We start from the raw sequence: 15,250 nt of genomic DNA, 5'->3' as shown, positions 1-15,250 counted from the left end.
ACATGGTGTGTGCTTCCTAAACCAGAAAGTGAGGTTGCTGTTGTGTTAAGAGATTCAAGCCACTTGTTGAAAACCAAACGGTCTAACACTCAAATTTGTGAGGAGTGATGATGGAACTAAATACACCTCCAATGAGTTTGAGGAGGTGTGCAGGGGAGCGGGATAATGCATCAATCAATAGTGCATACACTCCACAACAAAATGGAGTCAATGAGAAAAAAAAAAAAAAAAAAAAAAAAAAGAGGACTGCATAGAGATTACTAGGGCATGTTGGCTAGAAAAAACTGCCCAAAGTCTTTGGGCTGAAGCTGTACACTGCCATTTATTTGTTGAACAAACTTCCAACTAAAGCTCTTGAGAATATGACACCTTATGAGGTCTGGTATGCTGTAAAACCAGGGTGGATCACTTGAGGATATTTGGAAGTGTGTGTTATGTATATGTCCCAGCAAAAAAAGAACCAGGTAGATGAGAGGGAGAATGGGGAATCCTAATTGGGTATGGTAGCCAATCAAAGGCATATAGGATGTACAATCCAATCAGCAAAAAAATGCAAGTTACAGGGATGTCAAGGTGGATGAGTGTGTTGTTTGGAATTGGGAAAGAAATCAGGTTAAGGTCAAGCCAAGCTTCTAGCAAGATAGAATGCCGAAAACCAGATTGAAGAAATGAATTCAAATAAAGATTGAAGTTCCATCAGAGGCACAACACCATTCGAAATTTATGAAATATGTAATGTGGCTGAGTTAGACCAACAAACTACAATAAAGCAGTCAAATCCAATGCTTGGAGAGCTACAAAGGATGAGTTTTCCTCAATAGAAAGAAATGGAACTTGGAGCTGCTTGATAGGCTTATAGGCAGAAAAATGATTCAAGTCAGTGATTTTAAGAGAAAATTGAACCTGATGGGTCAGTAAAAAAGTATAAAGCAAGGCTTGTTGTGAAGGGCTTTGCATAACAATATGGAGGGATTTCATGGATCCTTTGCACTAGTTGCTAGACATGATACCATTCGAATGCTTCTTGCCATTTGTGCTCAATTTAAGTGGAAAATCTTCAACTTGATGTAAAATCAGCTTTCCTAAATGGGTGCTGATGAAGAGATATATGTTGAGAGCCCCAAGGACACTGAAGTTAAGGGGAAGGAAGATCAGGTTTATTGCTGAGAAAGGCCTTGTATGGCCTAAGCAGGCTCTTGAGTTTGGACCGTAGCATTAATGAGTATTTGGGTGACTTTGGGTATGACAAGAGTCCAAATAGATATGCTCTGTATGTGGATGATCTATGGTCACTAGAAGCAATGCTAATCAAAGAGGCAATGCAGAAGGAATTTGATATGACTGATCTTGGGGAGATGAGTTGTTTTCTTGGCATGGAAATATTTCAAGGCTATAATGGTATATTTGTATGCCAAAGGAAGTATGCAAATAAGGTATTGAAAAAGTTTGGTATGGAAAATAGCAAATCAATGGATACACCCTTGATTCTAAGTCAAAAATTGAGTTAAAATGATGGTGCAGAAACAGTAGATGAGGTTGTTTATAGAAGTCTAATTGACTACTTACTGTATTTAATAGCAACCAAACTAGATATCCAATAGCCTACTGTTAAGATTCATGAGCAATCCAAGTGAAACACATTTCAAGGTAGCCAAGAGGGTACTGAGGTATATCAAGGGTATTGTAGACTTGGGAATATGGTTTAAGAGGTTTGAAAATTTCGGTTTGAGAGGTTTTTTCAGATAGTGACTGGACTAGTTCCATTGATGATATGAGAAGCACTTCGGGTTATGTATTCTTTTTTAATATAGGAAACTTTAGCTGGATGTCCAAGAAGCAGGAGACAATTGCACAATCCATGGCTGAAGCAGAGTATATCTCTACTGCTACTACTGCCGTGAACTAGGTCATCCAGTTAAGAAAAATTTTGTATGATGTAAAACTGAAACAGAGTAGTCCAACAGTTATCCTCTGTGATAATCAATCGGCTGTGGCAATAGCAAAAAATCATGTGCTGCATGGTCGAACCAAGCACATTAGGATCAAGTATCATGCTATAAGGGAGGTTGAGCTGATTAGAGAAGTTAGTTTAGTTCACTGAAGAAGAGAGGACCAGGTTACAAATATTATGACTAAGGCTCTAAGCAAGTCCAAATTTGAAGAACTTAGGTTGAAGCTTGGTGTTTCCAGCAAAACATCAAGGATGAGTGTTGATGGTAGTGATGTTTTACTAAAAACATGAAGATAGGCAGTAGGTTTGCAGGGTTGAATTTGAATGACAGAGCTGTTAAATTTTTGAACTGTAATGTGATGGCTTTAGGTGATAGGCGTCGGTTGTTAAGGCTTTAGTATTAGCAGTAGTTTTAGATAAATGGTTAAGAACATATTATGCAAAATATCCTTGTAATATTAGGTGAAACAATAGATGATATTTTGTATAAAACGGCCATGTTTCATGAATGAAAAACAAAGCAAAATTTAAATTTAAATTTTGCCTCTCTACATCTCTCTCTCATGCCTATTTTGGTCTCTCTTTCCTTAATATTCTGTCGCTAAAAACCTACAGAGCCTCTATAAGAAGTGGAAATGGAGATGAGAGTGAGAAATTTTACCCGATCTGTAATACCTCAGTCCAATTCCATGATGTTATGGGTATCTCTTACCTATCTCAAATAGTGGGGCTCAAAATGCGTCCCCTTCAATTTAAACACAATTGGTCCTCTTGATTCATTTCTAATGAGAAGTCATAGATTTGAATCAATGAGGACATGCTCTGAGCCCACTATTTGATGTAGGAGATAAATAATCCACAATATCTTACAAGTGGCTAGAGTATTGCACAAACCATCCCTTGACGCCGAGTTGGCGTCCTTTTTGGTAGAAACATACCAGCATCAACCATAAGACTTGTAAAACAAATATTTGACTTGTTTATTTTGAATAATTTACTTATAATACATAATGTTTTGAAAATGTTGCTGCATATAGTTAATTTAGTTATTACTTACTTATGATGCCAAGATAAAAGAATAAATAAGATGTTATTATAATGCTCATTTATCATTATCAAATTGGAGATCGTTGACAAGATTACATTTATAGACTTCTTTAATGATTCTTAAAAATATATATGAATAGTTGAATTATTAGATAATAGATGAAGTATTGCGGTGTTAAAGATATATTTGTGAGTTATAACAGGCGCATTCTTGCACCATCTGAATTTGACTTGGTCTAATTATTGTTGGAGTAGGTGCCCTAGAGCCAATCAATTATTGTAGAATTGACTCCGTAATAAATGTTTATTTATCAATAAAAAGGCATATTCTTCCATATCGTGTAAATCATATTTATATGTAATGATATATGTCCTTAGGATGGTAGAACCATAACGAAGGTATCAAGTGTTTTAAATCTTGATAGTGAGAACCCTATAATCACATATGGTGTTCATTCTAGAAACGGCCGTAGCCCTAGTATTATTCTGACCAAGGACACAGATAATACGATAAGTTATCATAGTGTTGAACGACCTTGTCGAAAGGCAGTCGCTGATCTCACTTGTCAAGGTTGTTTGCCAGCAATCTGGTGCAACGCATGGGTGCTTGTTAGAGGCAAGTTCACTTTTCTATTGGCAGGTCTATGCATAAGCTTCCATGTTTCATTCTTTTCTATCATGGACAACTTCTTCTACATGTAATTCTCCATGCCTCTTATTTGGCTACCTCTGAATAGGATGATGGTTCAAGTATAGCTCCACTGCATCTTCCATAAATCTCAGCAAGAGGTTTGGTCCTTCTTACTGATGTTACTTCTTCTGCATCAAAATCTGCTCCATCAGATTGGTTAGTAGCTAATTCCCTTTGCTGTGGCCTTGCATCTTCTTGAATTTTCTTCTCCTCCCAGTTCCAAACTGACCTCTCATCAACCCTCACATCTCTAGAAATCACCACTTTCTTAAACTCTGGAATATAGATTATGCATGCCTTGGATTGGTGGTTGTAACCAACCAGGATTCCAGCTTTTGCTTTGTCATCAAGTTTGGATCTCTTGATGGCTAGTATAAGGACATAACAGACACTACCAAAGATTCTAAGATGGTTCACTTGAGGCTTAACTCCATACCATGCTTCAAATGGAGTTTGATCTTTTAAAGCCTTGGTTGGAAGCCTATTCAACAAGTACACACTAGTGTTTATAGATTCTGCCCACAACTCTTTTGGCAAACTTTATTAAGTTAACATGCATCTTGACATCTCCATCACTGTTCTATTTTTCCTTTCACTCACTCCATTTTGTTGAGGAGCGTAAGGACTGCTACATTAGTGCCAAATTCCAGCATCCTTGTATATTGATTCAAATTCCCATGACGTATATTCACCTCCATTGTCACTTCTCATAGCCTTTATACTTACACCAGCTTGGTTTTCAACTTGAGTTTTAAACTTCCTAAACACAACAGCAACTTCACTTTTTTGTTTTTGAAAGTATACCCAAGTCATCCTTGAGTAATCATCAATAAGAAAGATGAAATACTTGGATCCACTTAGGGATGAGGTCTGCATCGGTCCACACATATCAGTGTGTATCAACTGAAGCTTTTTAGTAGCTTTCCAGGCCTGGTTTGTTGGAAAGGCAATTTTGCTAAGCCTCCCTACTTGGCATGCATTACATAAACTCTCTTTCTTTTCTATTTTGAGTAAGTTGTGAACTATACTTTTTAGCTTCATTTGTCTAAGACCAGCATAATGATAATGACCATAGGTTTGTGTCATCTGAATTTACTGACATGGCTTGAAATTCTGATTTTTTGAGCTCAACTGGAAAGCTCGTTTCCACCATTTTTACATACATCATTACATTACCCTTATTGTCTAATATTGTGCAACATTGATTTTTAAAATGCAGAGTGTAGTTTCTGTCCAACATTTGTCCTACACTAAGCAAGTTTTGATTGATTTCAGGAACAAATAAAACATTGGTAATGATTTTTGTACCTGTCAAGGTTTGCACAGCCACATCTCCTCTACCTTTAACCTTCACATAGTCACCATTTCTAACCTTTACTCTTGACTGGTATGATTGGTCTAGGCTTACAAAATTCTCCAAATCAGGTGTCATATGATTGGTACACCCACCGTCAATTAGCCACGCCCCAGCATTAAACTGAGCAGCATAGTAAAAGGCCACAAACAGCTGCTCTGACTCCAAATTTTGCTGCAGATCTTGAACCATCTGTGCTGGCTATGTTGGCTGGTGTGGCTTGTTTTTGCAAACCTTTTCAATGTGGCCAAATTGCTTACATGCCCTACATTAAATATTTGTTCTAACCAGCGTTTACTCTCTACATGGTTCTTCTTTTTATAGTGAGAACATGGTGGAAAAAACCTCAATCCTCCTGGTTTGTTCCACGGATTGTTGGCTTTCTCTTTCCTTTCTTATCTCCAACATGTTTCTTGATTCCTCGCTGAGTTGGCTTGCTCTTATGAAGGACAACCAATGCTGCTTCATCACTATCTTCTTGCCCCAACTTCCTTTTTTGCTTTTGAGCTTGAAGTGCATGAACAAGCTCAGTCAAGGTGATCTGAGACATGTCCTTGGAATCCTCCAAATAGGATATTTTTTATTCAAACCTTTTGGGTAAGCTCACTAATAATTTCTCTACAATTCGTTTATCAGTTATATCCTTCCCTAACAACCTTATCTTGTTAACCACATTCATTAATCTATCAAATGCTCCTTAACCACTTCAGCTTCTTACATTTTTAATGTCTCAAACTCTCTCCTTAAGTTCAAGACTTGCATATTTCGGGTTTGACTACTTCCTCCAAATTCTTCCTTGACCTTGACCCAAGCTTCCTTTGTTGTCTCACAAGCCATTATCCTTGTGAAGACTTGATCTGTAACAGCATCATATATATGAGACAAAGCTCTTGGAGCTTTTGTAGTTTCTTCTTCATGGATTCTTATTTGATCCAAGGTTGGATTTGGCCCCAACTACGGCGGCGCTTCTCTTCTTCTATATACTACCATAAGCTTTGACCTCTTAGGTAAGCCTTCATCTTAATAGCCTACATATGGTACTGTTCTCCATTGAAGGTTGGAGGTAAGAGTGAGGTTGAACATGTTGCCATGAAGACAAGTTTTGGTGTAATGAGAACTGACTAAGTAAGTGCCGAATGCAAGCTTTGCAGGCCCTTTAAGAACAAGTGGAGCTCTGATACTAATTGTTGGTTATTGGAGCTGGAACACAGACTAAATGCATAGGTGAGAACAAAAAAGAAAGAAGAGATGGGAGAGTGGAAGACTAAGTTGAATACATTCATTAAGAAACAACAAAGTTTATACAACTTAGTCTCACTATTGTACCTAATATTAAAACATATTTAAATGTCAAAATACATACTTACCATAAACTTTAGCAACTCTAATTACATTACATTAACATGAAATAAAGTAAGCAGCTTAATGTGTGCTGAATCCACCAAAAACAATCACTTCAGCATGCCTACAAACAAGCTTTGGTGAACTGGTCCCAAGCCAATCTTCACCACTCCAAATTCGACTTTTTGCTGCCAATTTCCAGCTTCAGTTAACAATTAAAAACAATTTGTTTCATGCAAAATATCTTCACTTTGAACAAATTGCTACCATTGGAATTTATTGTTCAGAATCACTTCATGTTAATGCTATCAACTCCGGAAAATGAATCCAGACTCAAAAAACTTCATAATTAATATGAACTCACAGCTTGTTTCCACCTCAAACTCCAATTCTACAGCCCTTAATGGAACCATCTCCCCTTCTCTCTTTTCCCTCACCAATTGTTGGAAATTGGAAGCCAAACAAATCAAGTCTCAGGCTTCCAACTTCATAAAGATGAACACACGCATGAGAAAAGATAATTTCATTCATAAAAAACTCATACATGTGCCATAATACAACTTTACATTCAATTGCCTTTTTATAGATTCCTAAAGGGATAATATTACATTAAATAACTGCAAAGTAATTGCTGTACAAACTAATGATTTAAATATCAAATTTTAAAATGTAACTTCTTCTGTTTGACACATCAGATCTTCTTCTTCACTTTGACAGCACTTTGATGCATATATTCAATACCCTTCCTAGCATCAATAATGTTGCAAACTCCCGAACTCTGCAGCCATTCTTGTAGTCATCATCAAGCTCGCCCCTCCTTGTAATCAAGCATAAAACAACCAAGTGCATTACATGCTTGGCAAACTTTGCAGCCATACTTGTTGCCATACCTGCTTCCGTTCTTGCAGCCATCATCAAGCTTACTCCTCCTTGCGGGTAAGCATAAATCAACCAAGCACATTACATGCTTAGCCAACTTTGCAGCCATACGTTCTACCAATTATGCAACCAACCTTGCAGCCACCCTTGCTGCCTTGCTTTGAATTTTACAGCCACTCTCGCAGCACCCTTGTCGCCACTCCTGCAATCACTTCTTGCTACCACTCTTACAGCCACTCTTGCTGGTTTGCCACCAATCCTGCAGCCAACTTTGCAGCCTATCTTGTTGCCAAATTTGTTACATTGCTGCCACTTCTGCAGCCAACTTTGCAGCCTATCTTGCTACCAAACATTTTGCATTGCTGCCACTTTTGTAGCCACAATGATGAAAACCTCTCCAAGCTTTCATCCATCTCCCAGATAAAGGGTTCTGATACCATTTGTTGGAAATTGGAAGCCAAACAAATCCAGTCTCAGGCTTCCAATTTCATAAAGATGAACACATGCATGAGAAAAGATAATTTCATTCATAAAAAACTCATACTTGTGTCATAATACAACTTTACATTCAATTCCCTTTTTATAGATTCCTAAAAGGATAAGATTACATTAAATAACTGCAAAGCAATTGATGTACAAACTGCTTATTTAAATATCAAATTTAAAAATGTAAATTCTTCTTTTTGACACATCAGATCTTCTTCTTCACTTTGACAACACTTTGATGCATATCTTCAACACCAATTTCACCCATCTTGACCTCAGCTTCAACAACTTCATGTACTCAAACATTCCTTCACATTTTTCCAATCTCACTAAACTAGCTTACCTGAATCTTTCCAACGCAATGTTCAGTGGTTCAATTACAGCCCAATTTTCCAACCTTACTTCGCTTAAATGCCTTGATATTTCATGTTTTTATGTGGTATCTGACTTCTCATCACTTCCATATAATTTGACTTCATCACTTGAAATTAACTTTGGTGCTCAATATGGTTACATATATGGAGGCAGTCTTTCTTTGTTAACTTTTAATTTCTTTTAAGGGCTGCATAATCTGAGATAGCTAGTATTGAGAGGTGTTGATCTCTCTAAAGCTTCAGGCTCGACCCAATGGGCAAATCCTTTGTCATTTCTATCGAATCTCTGGTTGCTTCAGCTATCCAATTGTAGAATTTCAGGCAAAGTTCCTGCAAAGTAGCTTCTAAACCTCACCAATCTTGCAATATTGAAGATTGATTTTAATTCTTTCACATCCACAATCTCAAATGAGTTAGCAAATCTAACTTTTCTTTCAAAGCTTTATCTCACAAAGTCAAACCTATAAGGTCCAATCCCTTACCTTAACTGAAAGAATTTCAGCTCGGAAACAACTCTGATGTTAGAGTTGATTTGCACTCCATGTTTGCAACTCCATGGCCTGATTTAAAAGCTCTTGATATCTCATCTACTCAGCGTTATCGGATCATTGCCAACTTCTTTTGGTAACACTACTACTTTAACTCATTTCATAGCATCTGATTGCTTTCTTCAAGGACAATTGCCTGCTTCCTTAATGGACCTCTCAAATTTAGAAGCCTTATTGCTTGATTACAACAACATAACAGGCCATATTTCACCCAAAATATCCAATTTGAAGAACCTAAAGTTACTCTATATGAGACAAAATTCTTTGGAAGGAACCATACCAAGTTCAGTTTGTAACATATCCTCTTTCCAGGATCTTGCTTTGGCAAAGAACTTTCTCACAGGAAACTTGCCAAGTTGCATCAGCCAACTTTCTAGACTCCAGTTTCTTGTTATCAATTCGAACAACATGATTGGAACCATTCCTTTTTCATCTTTTTTCAAGAACTATAGGTCTAGGATTCAGTGGGTTGAGTGTGAAAGTAGACCAAAATCCACTTCCACCAAACTTTCAGCCACAGTATTTGGACCTAAGGGCATGTCATCCGAAAGAAACCATTCCAGATTTCTTATCTAACCTGACCCAGTTAACGCTCTTGGATTTAGCATATAACAATTTGTCTAGAACAATTCCTCCCTGGTTATTCGATCCACCAAATCTTAGATCTTTGGATCTCTCTTTCAATAACCCATAAGGAGTTCTCTCACCGCACATTAAATTGCATTCATTCTATGGACCAACAACATTAAATTTAGCAAACAATCATCTTCACGGTTGACGGTCCTATCCCTCCCTAGCTTGAGAATATAGAATCTATAGACTTATCTGTTAACAGTTTCACAAGCTTCATATCATTGCAACTTGGGGTTGAAAGATTGAGATATTTTTGTCTATCTAGGAACAAACTTTATGGTCAGATACCCTTTTCTTTCAGTCATTCAGATCATGTGTTGATGCTCTTTGATCTTTCTGATAACAACCTGAAGGGAACATTTCCGACTAGTTTAGGAAACTGTACCTCTCTCATCTTTCTAAATCTTGGTGGGAATAAACTCAGTGGAGAAGTTCCGAATGAACTGGAGAATGCAATGAATTTAAGCTATCTTGACCTTACAGATAATCACTTTGAAGGCCCTTTTCCTGGTTTCATTCTAGACCTTCAGGGTTTAAGTGTTCTTAAGCTAGGATACAATAGATTTCAAGGAAAGATACCATTATTTATTGGAGATCTCCAGAAGCTCTAAATTCTTATGCTAGAATCAATTTTTTTTCAATTCAATTCCACAGGAGATAAACAAGCTGGAGAAGCTGCAATATCTAGATTTGTTGATCAACAAGCTTTCCGGACCCATCCCCGAAAGACTAAATGGTTTAAAGATGCTGAGTACTCGAACTTGAGATGGAAATCTTCTTGGTTATGTCATCTCATACATGTACACTAGGGTTGAGCTAGACATGGTGAGCAAGGGCACATAAGATCGTCTGCACATATCTTAGTGGCATAGATCTCTCAGGTAATTCTCTTACAAGAAACATTCCAACAGAAATATGCCTTTTGAAGGGACTCTACATGCTCAACCTCTCACACAATCAGCTCTTTGGTGAGATCCCAATGAGCATCGGTGATATGTCTGGCTTGGAGTCACTAGACCGCACTGTTAGTTTTGGGCCAAAATCCTCACCCAGAAGGCCTTATTGAGTGAAAAGATTGCCGACTCTTATAAACCCATCGGCTTAAGCGTGCCTAGTCCCCCTCACTGTCAAGCCCATATGGTCCACTTGCCTCTGAATGGAGGTAGTTAAGTAGTCCACCGCTAGTCAATCACTCAACTCAAATGGGGTTGGCTCTGATACCACTTGTTGGTTTTTGGGTCTAACTCCTCACGCAAAAGGCTTTATTGAGTGAGAGGGTTGCTTACTCCTATAAATTCATTGGCTTGAGTGTGCCTAGTCGATGTAGGATCTCCAACACTTAGCTTCGACAACTTGAATGGAGAGATTCCTATAGCAATCACTTTGCTATACTAGCTTTCAACTTTTAATTTGTCCTACAACAATTTGAGTGGGAAAATTCCAAGAGGGCAGCACTTTGACACAGTGGATATAGATGGAGTAGCATAAATAGGAAACAAGTTCTTGTATGGAGGTGTTACTAGAATCAATAAGTTCAGAAAGTGCTCAAGTTGAGGCTCCCTAGTGGGAGAAGATGTTTTACGCAGTTGTAATTATCGGCTATGGTGTTGGCTTGTGGGCTTTTTTGGGATTCTTTATTTGATGAAAAAAAAAAAAAAAAAAAAAACTGGAGGAAGAACTATTGGAAGGTCATTGATCAGATTGCATTCAGAATCATACAATGCTTGAGAAAACAGGCTTAAAATAACAATCTCAAATGCTTACAGCTTAGCCATCTAAATACATCAAAATACTAGAACATCAGCACATATCAAAATAATCATAAATTACAATCTCTTTGTTAGATCTATTAAAAGAATATAGTTCAGAAATACATAGAAAATGTTCTGAAAAAATTACATGATAAGTGCCTACGCTTAGTACGAAATTCAGTGTGTTTTCTGTAAGTGTGCAAGTTCTTATGGGCTTAACCCAGAAAAACTTTGTACAATTCAAAGAATAAATTCGCAGTAATTCTTCAACTGGGGTTCCAACTTTTGATTGTAAGTATCACAGAGAAACAACAAAAACTACAATGGAAAAGTACTAAGGTGATGTGAGGTGATGTTGAGGGAGTTACTAGCCACGTGATTCTTGCAGCATGAAATTGGTTGCTAGAGAAGGAAGCTACTTATTGCTCTTTCCTGGTGCCCATTTAAAACAACGAGTACTCATTCGCCTCGATATTGACAACGATTTCTGTTAAGGATGAGGAATGTGGATCAATCTTCTTGTATAACTTAAGAAAATATAATGATATCCAATGTTATGAACGTGAGGGTGAGAGGGTCTTTATCAACCCGCTAACACACTAAATATCGTAACTTGCTATATCCAAGTTCTTATGGGTTTTGCACTGTTAAGTGTCCTCTCATTGTCTTTTCTAATATTTATATTCTATACTTATAAGGTTACATTTGCTTCGGGGTGATATAAGATTAATCCTGTAATCTTTGTTTAATTTTCAAGATTCTACCGTTTGGTTGTCAAATAATAAAATATTAAGTAATTATTTATTGTAAATAGTGTTTACTGTTGATAATGTTGGTGGAATTCAGATTACCTTCCCAAGGGGTTTATTAAGATTACCGTTATCGAGGTAATCTTAATTTTGACACTATTTACCCTTTATATTTAATCATTTAGGACCATTTGCCCTCATATGTCTACCAATAACAATTAGCTCACCCCCCTACATTTAAAAATATAGCTAAAACCCCAGCCACAAAAAAGTTTAAAAGTTAACAAATACCCCCAACCACCCAAGACTACCGCTGACCGCTAGCCACATCACTGCCGCCTGCGAAAGTTATCATATCAGGGCAAGACCAACAAATCTTGCAGTCATGTGCTGGTAAGGACATTTTCGGACTTAGATGTGATCCATTCGAAAACGACCATATTTGGCTGTGACCGCCATAGATCTAGCCATGAAAGGCCAGATCTTGGCCATGAAATGGCCGCCATTTCAGGGCCACATGTTTGGCTGTGAACGGCCATATCTAGCCGTTTTTGGCCATAGATTAGGCCTAACCGACGCACGACCAGCCAATCCGGTCGTCGTGCGCCATTACGGTGCTGCCATAGTGGTTGGGTGGGTGGAGGTGATTTTGCTACAAATGAAAGTTTTATATGGCTAGGGTTTTTTAGCAAAATTTTAAATATAGGGGTTAAAAAATAATTTAAAAATAATAGAATAAAAATATATTATATTATTATTTTAAAAAGAGGGCAATTTAGTAATCTATATACATACCCCCTCATTTATCCTCCCAACCAAACTATTATTATAACATACATACCATTACAGTAGCAGATCCAGGAATTTCTTTTAGGGTGGGCCAAAATATATAATTACTATTAATATTAAAAAAAAAATTTTAGGGGTGGCCATGTGCTGGATCCGCCACCCTATCAATTTATTCCAACCAACTAATACATTTCTCTAAAGATTTTTTGGTAACTATCTTTCTATTAATCCAACATTCCCTAAATCATAAGCACCCTAATTTTTTTATTAAAGTGTCATCTGAACCTTTGGTTGATAATAACCCTTATAAAAAGTGTGGAGATAAAAATAGTCGGGATACATATTAACTTTTGAAAATACTAGACTTATTAATTTTTATTATCAAGTATAACCTAGCTTGCTTTAAATATGATTCGAGATTTGGGGGAATAGAAGAAAATATTTGTGGATGAAAGGAAAGATTATATGTTAAAGCAAATTTTTTATATTTTTTATTAGGGTATAAATAGTAAGTATATGGTTTTACGTTTATATCCTTTAAAAAAGATTAATAAAACTTAATATTTGGGAATTATTAGAATTAGTGGATATATATATGTCCAAATCCAAACCCTTACAAGAAACAAGGTTCTTTGAACAACCCAATTGAGTCCCACTTGCTTCGTAATTACGCTTATAAACGCTTGGCATCTCCCTAGTCGCCTGTAAGCTGTTTTTGAGAGTGCCCTCATTGTCGTGGGTAGGCGACAACTTCCATTTGTCAATTTCGCCAGTAGGCATATAGACCAACCACGTTTGTTTGTTTTGTTTTTTTTTTTTTTCACTGAGTTGTTTGAACCTTAGATGTATCCAATGATTATCCCATTAACACTCAAAGAGGACTCAACTTAAATCTCTTAAAATCATCATGTGTTTATAACATTTAGATATTCTTATTATAAATCATTTTTTAAAGTAGTTTCTATTCGATGACTATAATTATATTATAGAATTCTAAGTTGGGTAATTTCCCCACAATTGAGCACTTATCTTTTTTTCTACAATCATAGAAGCAAACATTAGAACAATCAATGGAGTTGTCAGTTGTCGCCATTGTTATTTACCAAGGATAGTTAAATAAGTTATAAATTATTTGTTTATCATGCTAACTTTACCTTATTGCTAAGTTATGGTAGTTACGTGTTTAAACTACTCTTATTTTTTTTTTTTTAAAATGATGTAAAATATCGAATTAAGTACTAACCTTTTTTTTTTTACTCGGTACGGATTTTAATAATATAATGTTATTATCACGCTCTTTTATAAAATATTATAAACTTCATGATTATGACTAGATTTTTTTTTTTTTTTTTAATGGACTTGTTTAAGTTTTTTGATGTCTTCTTGGATCGCTGGTTGGCATATACTTGGGTATACTAAAAACTGTTATGTTAATATATATAGTATTAGTTATAACAGTAACAGTTGCTTGCAAAATCTGAATTTGACATGGTCTAATTACAAACAAATAAAAATAACATAAGTTAAATATATTTTGCATAATTATTTGTAATGTTTATAAAACAGATGAAGCTAAAAGTCATCGAAATAATGTTTTTAAAATTTTAGTAAATTAATTTTACCACCGAAGACTTTATGGTATCTTGCCTGAAATTAATGGTTGAGGGGGTTTGGGATGAAAGTGGAAGAAAATAAAGAATTCAATAAACTTAATTTCTTATCTATTAAATATTTATATTTTACATTTGATTCATTTACTATGTCCATAAGTATGTAATTTTCACCTCCTAATTGAAATGGTAAAAGCTAAAGGATAAGAAGTCCAATTTTTATTATTAATTATTATTTTTTTTTTTTACTCAAAAGTCACCTCTTTGCATGCCTCTGTTTGCATCACTCTGCATTTTAAAAACAAACCATTTACTGTCTTTTGAATTTAGGAAAGTTTAACACAATTTCAAATTTAACCTAGTCAAATGTCCTATCTCAATCTGAAATAATATATCAAAAAAATTACGTGTTACTAAAGGTTAGCAGACTTGGTTACTCTCACAAAATAGGGATTTGAACTACTTAGTCGTAGTTACCTATATCGCAAAAGTCCATTATTTCTCACTTTCCAAAAGTCGTGGCTTGATATATTCAATTTTAAACTCAGTTTGAATCATAAAAAAAATATATATAAATATAAAGAAGACTGGCATCTTTAAAAGTGTCCAACTATTCAGTTAGACCACAACACAACATGAAACTGAAAATCTTGTTTCCTTGGAAGTACTAATTCTGCTCCTCAATTTTTCTTCATAATATGTTCCATGATCATGAAAGGGAGCTTATTACATCAAATCCAGCTTACTGACCCGGAAATCTGTTGTCTTCATGGCAAGGCCAAAACTGCTGCACTTGGCATGGAATCATGCTCGGAATCATTCATGTTTCTTCTATCAATCTCAGGAACCCCAATCCACTCTCGGAATGTTCTATCAATAATGAACAAAGAGCTTGTTTCCAATCCAGCCCAAATCTACTGCCCTTAATGGCACCATTTCCCCTTTTTTCCCTACCATCTTACCTATCTTGACCTCACTTCACAACTAATGTACACAAACTCCCCTCAGGTTTTTCCACTCACAACTCACTTACTGAATCTTTCCAAT

This window comes from Pistacia vera, unplaced genomic scaffold, assembly GCF_008641045.1.
Source record: "Pistacia vera cultivar Batoury unplaced genomic scaffold, PisVer_v2 Contig39, whole genome shotgun sequence".
NCBI classification, from domain to species: Eukaryota; Viridiplantae; Streptophyta; class Magnoliopsida; order Sapindales; family Anacardiaceae; genus Pistacia; species Pistacia vera.
Note: the sequence above shows the minus strand (reverse complement) of the source record.